The following is an 11,048-nucleotide window of genomic DNA, read 5'->3' as shown; positions in this document are numbered from 1 at the left end:
TTTAATTAAAATTGTTAGAGAAATGCCGTGCATCATTCTACAGGAGGAGGAGGAGAGATGAGGAAGGCTGAAGCCAGAGGAGCAGCTCGGGGTGTGTCACCCCCAAGCCCCCGCTTTCAAGGCAAGTCTTTGCTTCAGAAGAAGCGGAAATACCGGACCGGGGAGCGGGGGAAGCGCGGGGCTCTCCTCCGGCGGGGCTGCGGCTCGTCCCCGGGCTCAGCCCGCCCTCCAGGCCGGGGACGCTCCGAACGCGCCCCCACCGCCGGCCCGGGGTGGTGCAGAGCCCCCCCGTGCTCCGGGGCAGCGCACCCCGCTTCCTGCCGCCGCCCTCGGGCCCTCAGCGCCGCTCCGCCGTGAGGAGGCCCCGGGCCTGCGCCCCCCCCGGGCCCCGGCGCGGCGGGAAGCGCCTCGGGCCCGGCCCCGCTCCGGCCGCCGTCGCTATGACAACGAGAAGGCGCGGGCTCGCAATCCCCGCCTCCCTTCCCGTGAGGCCCCACGCTTGTCTTCCTCCAATCAGCGTCCTCGTTTCTTCGCGTGCTGGCCAATGGGAACGAACGCGTCTGCCCCGCCCCCTCCTCGTGGAGGCCGCGCCGCACGCCCCCGCCGTGATTGGCTTTCGCGGGGCAGCGCGCGCCAGCTGGGGGGCGGGGACAAGCGGCGCCCGGCCAATGGCGAGGGGAAACGGTCCGGCTCGCCCCGCCCGCGGGTGGCTGCGCGTGGCGGCCGGCGCCCCACCGGATTGGCTGCCGCCGGGGCGAAGGGGCGGGGCGTGGCGCCGCGGAGCACATGGCGGCGCGGCGGGGTCGGTGAGCGGAGTGGCGCGGGGGGTGCGGCCCGTCGTGGGGCTCCCGGGGCCTCCCGCCGGTGCCCCGGGGAGGCGGAGGGGGTTCCCCGGGTTACCTGAGGGGGGTCCCGCGCCCCCCCTCGGTGCTGTGGGGCGGTGGCGGGGGGGAACGGCTGCCCTGGGGGGTCCGGGCCGCGGGGGAGGCCTGTGCCCGCCCCGGGATCGGGCGGGGGGGGGCGGGTCTGTGTGCCCCTGCGGGCGCTGGGACGGGCTTTGCAGGCCACCGCCGCCCGCGGGCCGTGTCCCTGCGCACACGCTGCCCCGGGGGCCACGTGGGCTCGTCCCCAGGGGGCCCTGGCCCGGGCCTGCCCCGCGGGGCCGCGCAGCACGGGGAGGGGCGCGCCGGTACGCGCCTGCTCCCGCAGCTGTGTGGGGGTGAGGGGCAGGGACCCGCGGGGTGCGCAGGGGGTGGCAGACAGGGATACCAGATGGGTCATGAGCACAAGTGTGATGGGAGCGGCTGAGGGACCTGGGGGGGTTTAGCCTGGAGAAAAGGAGGCTGAGGGGAGACCTTCTCGCTCCCTACAACTGCCTGAAAGGAGGGTGTAGCGAGGGGGGGTCGGTCTCTTCTCCCAGGTAACAAGCGACAGGATGAGAGGAACCGGCCTCAAGTTGTGCCAGGGGAGGGTTAGGTTGGAGATCAGGGACAATTTCTTCATGGAAAGGGTTGTCAAGCGCTGGCACAGGCTGCCCAGGGCAGTGGTGGAGTCCCCACCCCTGGGGGGGTTTAAAAGCCGTGTAGATGTGGTGCTGAGGGCCATGGGTTAGTGGTGGCCTTGGCAGTGCTGGGGTGACGGTTGGACTCGATCTTAAAGGTCCTTCCCAACCAAAACAATTCTGTGCAGCGTGCTGGTGAGAGTAGCTGCTGGAGTTAGATCTGGGTTATGTTTGTTTCCAGAAACATTCCCCATGTGCTCTGCAGAGCCCTTCCTCTTCCCGGGTTCCCTTCAGGGGTGCGCACCGAAACGATTTGTATCATCCTGCTCCTCTAACTTTGCCCCTGTGTGGTTTGCTCCCCTCTTCAATGTGCCTGCCCAAAGATCTCCTCTCCATCTGACATCCCCGAGACTTGCCGCCTCCAGCGCGATGCAGAAGCCCTTGTTCAGACCCCACAGATAAACCCAAGTCTTCATTTTTTTGGAAGGTACTTGGCTGCCACCCTTGCGTTGCTGCCTTCTGAATAACTGTCACAAGCTGCGTTGTGGAGCGTGGGAGGATTCCTCATGGATATGCAAATTAATGAAGCGCATATCTCTGCGTACACAGCAGAAGTTACTTTCAATCTGCACAGTCGTGGGGCATTGAGCTGATTTTTAAAATTTTGACTTTCCAGGTTGTCACTGAGGCGGGGAAGCCGTGCGCTGTGCAAGGGGACCCAGCTGTGGACATCAGCTGTGGTGACGGCCACGTCACCGGGGGTGAAGTTCAGCGCCGTGTTTCGCTTCTTCGTGACCTCAGCTCTTCCTGTCGTTCCAAACCGTGTTTTTTCTGGACAAGTTTAGGGCCGTTTCGTACTGAAGTTGATTAGAAACTCTTGAAACCCTCCTCCTGGCACGGTGGTTTTGTGTCTCGTTTCACGATGGTTCATTGCTCGGCGCTGAACTGCCACAATGCCACCAGCGGGGTGTACAAGAACAGCGCCGTGTCTTTCTATAGCTTCCCTTTACGAAACAAACCGCTCCTGACGCAGTGGCTTCACAACATGGGCCGGGACATGCTCACACCATCCAAGCACCAGCGAGTGTGTTCGAAGCATTTTGAGGAGAATTCTTTCGAATTGGACCCCTTAAATACTCGGAAATACAGGCGGCTGCTGAGAGAAGCCGTTCCCAAAAAATTCATTTTGGGTGAAGACGGCGACTGGCTCGTTGGCACGCCGCGGAGTCCCGGTGGGGGGATGAGCAATAAAACTCGAAAACGCATCCGGAATCCTGAGCGCTCGAGGGTAATTAAGAGATTTGCTGTTGTACTTAATTCCCTTAAATTAAAGGGAGGTTTGCACGTAAAGCGCTTAAGGAAAGGGCAGCCAGTGAAACGTTGCCCGCGCCGCAGCGGCGTTTGTTTTTCTCCCTGGTACTGCAGAGCGTGGAGGTGGCACTGGGAGGTCGGTGACTGGGGAATCCTGGTGCTCTTTGTGCTCAAATTCCAATTTTGTGCCTAAATGTCAGGGGGAAAATCGGCTCTTTGTGGGAAATGCAATCCCAGTTGGTGCTGGAAAACGGATTCGCTCCCTGCAGACCTGTATTTGTCCACGACAGTCCTTGTACTGAGAGGAATTTCCTTTAGAGTGAGTCCCTGAGGTGATTTGTTCGTGGTGCAGTGCCCGCGGCGTGGGTGCTCGGCGCTGAGACAGAGGCTTAACTCCTGCTCAGCCTTCTCCCCTGCGTCTTCAGTTGGGATTGTGATCCCATCTAGCGACAAATTAATGAAACTTAATCATTTCTCTTGGCAGCCTGTTTGTACAGTGGGGGTTATAAATGGCACAAGCTGCAAAACACCTGAACCAGCGAGACGTAGGGCTTGATTTTTTGTTTGTGTTAACTGTTATTTTTAGGGCAGAAGGCTCACAGCCGACGCTGCCTCGGGGCTGATTTAAAATACACTGTTTGTCAGTGAAAGGAAGAGCCAAACTCCCTGGCGGGGCTGGGTGTCGATGGCGACCACAGATTTCTCCTACAGCTTTAATTTTTGAGCCAGGTGTTCTTAGAAAGTCATTGTTTCAGTTGAGTCACGTTATTTTTAAGTAGTTTTACTGATTGTGAGCTACACACAGAAATAACAGTAGAAAGTTGGTGTATAAAGTCCTTGGTATGGTGGTTGTATGTGACACGGACTGCTGGGAACAGCTGGCTGGTGGCCACTTGTTTAATGCTGTCTGAAGAAGGACTTTCAAGGATGTACGACCTGATGGTGGCATTGACCATTGAACGCTTTGTTTTAGGTCCCTGGGATGTCTGATAACGCTGCGGCGCGTGAGGGGAAGAACTTGGAGGACTGGCAGAAGGAGCTTTACAAGAAAGTGAAAAAGGAGAATTATGAATCTTTAACCACGTTGGGGGAAGGTTAGTTTTCCCGTTCTCGCCAAAGGCTGACAGGTCTGTGCTGTTTCTGGCCGGGCTCTTGGCTGACAGTCACTCCTCACATCCCTTGATTTCTAGTGGATTAATCCTTAGATACTTCTGAATCTTTGTGGGAGACCATAAGCTCCACAATCATAGAATCACAGACTGGTTTGGGTGGAAGGGACCTTAAAGCCCATCCAGTTCCAACCCCCTGCCACGGGCAGGGACACCTTCCACCAGACCATGTTGCTCCCAGCCCCATCCAGCCTGGCCTTGAACACTGCCAGGGAGGGGGCAGCCACAGCTTCTCTGGCCAACCTGGGCCAGGCTCTCACCACCCTCACACCAAAGAATTTCTTCTTCACATCTCATCTCAATCTCCCCTCTGTCAGTTTAAAACCGTTCCCCCTCGTCCTCTCACTCCATGCCCTTGTCAAAAGCCCCTCTCCAGCTTTCCTGTAGCCCCTTCAGGCACTGGAAGGTGCTAGAAGGTCTCCCCGGAGCCTCCTCTTCTCCAGGCTAAACACCCCCAGCTCCCTCAGCCGTTCCTCGCAGGTCAGACCCTCCAGACCCTTCCCCACCTTGGTCGCCCTCCTCTGCACTCACTCCAACACCTCAACATCTCTCTTGAAGTGCGGGGCCCAGAAGATGCGGCCAATGCTGGTTGACAAATGCTGTCTTCGGGCCTGGTCTCTGTGCACTGTATCCTTTGCATCAACACAATCAAAGCAGGTTACGAAATATCTTTGTAATGATGGGAAAAAAAATCAGAGGACAATACTAACCGTCAGTTCCATGTTGTGTTTCTCGTGCAGACTCTCCCGTTCCCAAGAGCAACATCCAGGCGAGAGCAGCGCTGCATGCCAGGGACCAGCAGGATTTTGAGGACAGGGGGGTTCCTGCAAGCCTCAGCCCAGGTGTGTGGTGGTCTGAGACGCGTCGAGAATTAAACTGGCGACACGTTGAAGCTGCACAGGCTTATAGGAGTAGAGGGAGGGGGGATTCCAGGGCATTTTTTACCCAAAACTCGTTTTGTTTGTATGGATGAAGCCGCGGTGAATCAGGAATTGTTGTTCTTTGAAGATTTATGTTATGTCACATCAGATAAAGGGAACGTTTGGAATCTTTCTGTTCCAGGTACCGTGATCAGATCCGAGCTGCAGAGTCAGGCAAAGAGCGCAGAAAATACAGAACCGTGTGGATCCTTCCCAGGAGGATCCCGAGACCTGGCTTGTCACATTTCACACCAGGGGGTGACACCTGAGAGTCACTGGGATTCAGCAGCAGATCAGGCAAATCCAACGGGACGCAGAAGAGGCAACAGCTCTCTTGAGGAAGGAGAACCTAATGAATTCAGAGAGATCCTTTTTTATCAGCAAAACCAGACGGGAGAAAGAGTGTATCTGTGTACAGAGTGTCAGAAGACTTTTAAATTGAGAATTTGGCTTCTAAAACACAAGCAGATTCACACCAAGACGAAGGAGGTGCCATCGTACATATGCACAGACTGCGGGGAGAGCTTCGGGCGCTACTTAGACGTGATTAACCACCAGAGAAACCACACGGGGGAGAGGCCCTACAAGTGCACCGAGTGTGAAAAATGCTTCAGGGAGAAAGCGAGACTCACTAATCACTTGCGAACTCATAACATATACGTGTAGTTGCTCTGCCAAGAGCTTCTCTGGGGTAGATTTTTTCCATTCAGGTATCAAAAACTCCCTCTCCATCCAGAGATGGTGGCTTATAGTCATATATTGGTTATAGGGGAAGCTTTAGGATAAGACAGTTCTCTTAAACTGAATCAAGTTCAAGCGTGGAAGGCATCTGGTTGGTGCCAGCCGACTAGTCATTGATTAGGAGCTGATTTTAATTAGCGGTTAGATGATTCATATCTGGGAGGAGGAGTTGTGTAGAGCAGCCTTGACTGTACCAAAAGCATTATTAAAAAAAAACCTTCTGGCACGTGCTAGAGAACGTCCGTGTTAATGCAGAAAAACGCTGGGGGCTCTTCAGGTGTGAGGAGACAGAAAACGTCACGAGCAGAACAGGATTGTCTGCAGAGCTGCGAGCAGGGAGTGGAGCTTCCGTGGAAGTGGAGGTGAAGGTGAAGGGTTGGGTTGGATGTAAAAATAGTAACCAAAACCAAAAGTTAGTTCAGCAGTTGCAGTCGTAGGACCGCAGCGGTGGCAGCGAAAGCGCCGTCGCGTGGAAAGAACAACCAGAATTGGTTGCTTCAAAGAGCTGTTTGCTGGGGACGAGGCACCACTTGGATTTCTGAGGTTCTGGAAAAGCCCACGGGTGTGTTCTTAACGTGTGTGCAAAGCGTCGGTGACGTGACACGCTCAAAGGGAAGCCATGGCTTCACTGCAGGGACGAGCTCAGCAGACGGGAGGGGAGTCACTGTGTTTGTGGACCACGCATCTTCCCTCCCCAGGCTGGTGATATTCAGCGTTTTTGCTTATTCCACTTGAGTGACAAAATCGTGTTGCCTCCAGTTCAAGCGCCTGCTTCGCAGCGAGCCCTGAGCGAAGTCGTCCTCAGCTCCCCGTGAGGAGCAGTAGAGCCAGAAAGGGCTGGAGTTCGATAAGTTCTGAGGGGAACTGGGAGAATGCACTCGGCCTCAAGGGCTCCCTGCCCGTCCCAAATACAGGAGTAATGTCCAGAAAACTCTTTCTTCACTAGCTTCTCATTATTTCCTTCTCATAATTGCCCTGGGGACGGCTTGTCGTCTTCTCACCTGCAGCTTTAATGCCTTAGTCGTCACCTGAGTGAAGATCAGAGAATCCCAGAACCAATGAGGTTGGAAGAGCCCTCTGGGATCATCGAGTCCAACCATTGCCCTGACACCACCATGGCAACTAGACCATGGCACTAAGTGTCATGGCCAGGCTTTTCTTAAACCCCTCCAGAGATGGTGACTCCACCACCTCCCTGGGCAGCCCCTTCCAATGGCTAATGACCCTTGCTGAGAAGAAATGCTTCCTAATGGCCAACCTGACCCTCCCCTGGCCAAGCTTGAGGCTGTGTCCTCTTGTCCTATCGGTGGTTGCCCGGGAGAAGAGGCCGACTCCCACTGCGCTACACCCTCCCTTCAGGTAGTTGTAGACTGCACTAAGGTCACCTCTGAGCCTCCTCTTCTCCAGAATGATTAAACAAAGGGTTTACACGTGGGAGCAATCGTTCCCTCCGCGTGCTGCTGTTATAAACTTCAAAAATAGTTCTTTCTGAAGCTATATTTGAACATTGTGTTTGCAGTCTCCACGGAAAAATAACACTAAAACATCAAACGTGAAAGATTTATGCCCAGTGCTGTGGGATGTGAAAAGTTAATGCACCGAGGTTACTCGAGGCATTCCTGTTCCTCCTGGATCCGAGGAGCAACTCGCAGCCCGTTCTCAGAAGACCCGAGCAGCCCGATGCCCTCCCGTGGGTCTGCTTTTACAGGTACCTTGTGCTAGGATGTGGTGTCCCCCCTTGTCGCCGTACCTAAACAACCTGCCCATGAATGTGCTGCTTAAATTTAAACCAAAAAAAGAGCAGCACAAGGTAAGTGCTGCGAGAGAAACGCTTATCCCAGCCCCAAGCTCGGGCTACGGGGGAACAACAAACTGGGGTGAAGTGGGGTGAGAATGGGGGGACCCCAGCGGTGTCTGCTGGGGCGTTGGGGAGCGATGGAGGAAGTCGCTGTTCCTTGCCTGGGTTTTCACAGGGACACACATGGGAATCACGAGGTTCTCTCCATTCCTCTCTGGGAAACTGTTTTAATTCTCCAGTAACAGGGAGAGTAAGAGTTTTTCTTAGATTATATTATTTAGTAAGAGACCTAAGCTGAGAATCTGTGTGTTCGCCTTGAGAAATAACATTTGTGCGTTGGGAAATAGAAACAACTGCATAAACTCTGGGCTTTGTGCAGCCAGAGGAAAAGCAGCCAGATCTTTAGCACGGCAGGTTTGCTTTAAAGGGAATTTCCAACGCACACCTTTATTTTATTGGGGTTTTCTAAAGCTTTAGGTCATGTTTAATGTGCACACGGCAAGCTCGCCCTGCTGCGTACCGTCTTGTCAGGAGCTGCAGTGACAGAAACACGTGGGAGAATAAAACATTTTGAGAGCCCCCGTGTTCTGTGCACGGTAGGAACAAGGTCTGGACGGAGCAGGTGAGGCTTCTGTGCCCTTTCTGTTTTAGTTACACACTCAGGGTTGCCGTCCGAAGCGTCCTCTCCCCTTCTGTTCGCTTCGGTTTGCAAACGGAGAGGTCAGGATGGATGTTGGTAAAAGATTGTTCCTTTTTAAAGTTTCTCTGTACTTGTCTCTCTCCACTTACCCCTTCGGCTGAAGGGTCTTGTCTGGCGTGTTCGGTTGGTGCAAATAAACACAAAACTAGAGAAACTGAGGCCTTGTGCAAATGCTTTCTGGGAAGAGATGCTCTGCCCTTCGCGGTGCGGGTTTTTAGTAAAGCAATCCAAAAAAGAACCCCTTTCATGGAACCACAGACTGGTTTGGGTGGAAGGGACCTTAAAGCCCATCCAGTTCCAACCCGCTGCCACGGGCAGGGACACCTTCCACCACACCAGGTTGCTCCCAGCCCCATCCAACCTGGCCTTGAACACTGCCAGGGAGGGGGCAGCCACAGCTGCTCTGGGCAACCTGGGCCAGGCTCTCACCACCCTCACAGCAAACAATTTCTTCCTCACATCTCATCTCAATCTCCCCTCTGTCAGTTTAAAACCGTTCCCCCTCGTCCTGTCACTCCATGCCCTTGTCAAAAGCCCCTCTCCAGCTTTCCTGTAGCCCCTTCAGGCACTGGAAGATGCTAGAAGGTCTCCCCGGAGCCTTCTCTTCTCCAGGCTGACCAGCCCCAGCTCTCTCAGCCTGTCTCCAGAGCAGAGGGGCTCCAGCCCTCGGAGCATCTCCGTGGCCTCCTCTGGACTCGCTCCAACAGCTCCGTGTCCTTCTGTTGGGCCCCAGAGCTGGACGCAGCACTGCAGGGGGGTCTCCCGAGAGCGGGGCAGAGGGGCAGAATCCCCTCCCTCGCCCTGCTGGCCACGCTGCTGGGGATGCAGCCCAGGACACGAGTGGTTTTCTGGGTCCTGTGGGATGCTCCCAGCTCCCAGCCTCCCTCACTCCTCCTGAGGGGGCAAAGTCTCCCCATCAGACTGTGCTTTTAATTCCCTGCTGATACACAAATCATTACTCTCCAAACCCCACCTTGCTTTCTAACTTTCCTCACCCAAGTGGGAAGCGAGGTGTGGCTGGGTAAGGAGCCCAAAAGAAAAATCAATAATGTGTCCGAAGAAAAACTCAATAATCCCAGAATCAACCAGGTTGGAAGAGACCTCTGGGCTCATCGAGTCCAACCATTGCCCTGACACCACCATGGCAACTAGACCAGGGCACTAAGTGCCATGTCCAGGCTTTTCTTAAACCCCTCCAGAGATGGGGACTCCACCACCTCCCTGGGCAGCCCCTTCCAATGGCTAATGACCCTTGCTGAGAAGAAATGCTTCCTGATGTCCAACCTGACCCTCCCCTGGCCAAGCTTGAGGCTGTGTCCTCTTGTCCTAGCGCTGGTTGCCTGGGAGAAGAGGCCGACTCCCACTGCGCTACAACCTCCCTTCAGGTAGTTGTAGACTGAAACGTGGCAGGGCAGCTCGGAGGAGCCGGACACGCACCCCCAGGGAGGGGGTTCAGCAGCCCCCAGGGACCAGCAGCAGCGACTCAGAGGGTCCTTCCTCTCCCCCATCACCCAAAGGGCTCGATTCTGTACCCTGCTCTCTGAGGGTCACCGATGCTGAGCAGCTTGGAGCAGGTTTTATGGCGACACACATGGTGACCGCGTGGGTCCCTGTTGTCACCTGTACACCAAGGTGTCGGTTCTGCACGTGTCCATCACCGTGCCTGCCCCCCCCGAGCCAGCACCGGCCGCCCAGAGCTGCTGAGAAGGTGGGAGAGTGGCCAGTCCCCGTCCCCACCCGGCTTATGTGACTGTGCTGTGTCTGTCTGCTGGTCCCCATCGCCAAACGCCGGCCCTTGGTGCCCTCCCGGTCCCCCGGAGCCCTCCCGGTTCCCCGGGGGACCAGGAGCCAGCGCCTGTGGCACCCCCGGGGCGCTGGGCCATGGGGCAGGGGCACGGGGGCGTTAGGGGGGTTCAGGATGCCACGCTGGAGGGGACACAGCCCCGGAGCCATCGCATCCTCCAGCGAAATGGCTGCTCGGGCTCCCGTGACGCCTGCTCAGCCCGTTAACCCTTCTTGTCCCACCGCCCTCTCCACCGGAGGCTGGGGCCGTCCCTGTCCGTGGCTGGCAGAGGGGACACCCCGCCATGGTGGGGGGAGCACCAGGGTGCTGGAGGAGCTTCTCCTGGGAGGTTTCCACGAGGGCAGGACCATAACGCTTGTCCCTGCTCTGGCACCAGCCCCTGGCACTGTTAGACCAAAGGGTCCCGGGGTTGGGGGGTCCCGGGGTTGGGGGGTCCCGGGGTTGGGGGGGTCCCCAAACGTGCCACATCCCTGCACGTGGCTCTGCCGTCTGTCCCTGGTCAGGACGGGGGTCCTGGTGTGGGGGGCCGGGTGCTGCCACCCCTCCCGGCCCTCCGGTGTCACCGGGTGTCTGCTGGAGGGAGAAGGGGGGTCCCAGCAGCACAGCCCAAGGTCGGGTGGGGGACACCCCCTTTTCCAGCTGTGACCCTGGGGTGCTGGCAGGGCCGCGGTGCCCGGCTCAGTGTGGCATCACGAGGGCTTTGAGGCACCCACTGGGCTCCGTGCTGGTGCTGGCACTGGGGCCGGGGCTGATGCTGACACCAGGGCTGGGGCTCGGTGCTGATACCGGTGGTGATGCTGGTGCTGGTGTTGATGCCAGTGTCAGTGCCAACACTGGTGCCGGTCCTGATGCCAATGCTGACACCAGTGCCGACACTGGCTGATGCTGATCCTGGTGCTGATGCTGATACTGGTGCTGGAGCTCAGTACTGGTGCTGGTGCCCATGCCGATGCTGGTGCCCGTGTTGACACTGTGCCAACACCTGTGCCAATGCCCATGCCAGGGCTCAGTGCCGGTCCTGATGTCCATGCCACTGCCAGCACTGGCTGATGCTGATACTGGTGGTGATGCTGATACTGGTGAGGGGGTTCGGTACCAGTGCTG

Source organism: Nyctibius grandis, chromosome 7 (genome assembly GCF_013368605.1).
Source record: "Nyctibius grandis isolate bNycGra1 chromosome 7, bNycGra1.pri, whole genome shotgun sequence".
Classification (NCBI taxonomy): domain Eukaryota; kingdom Metazoa; phylum Chordata; class Aves; order Nyctibiiformes; family Nyctibiidae; genus Nyctibius; species Nyctibius grandis.
The sequence above is the reverse complement of the archived record's forward strand: the minus strand, read 5'-3'. Positions refer to the sequence as shown.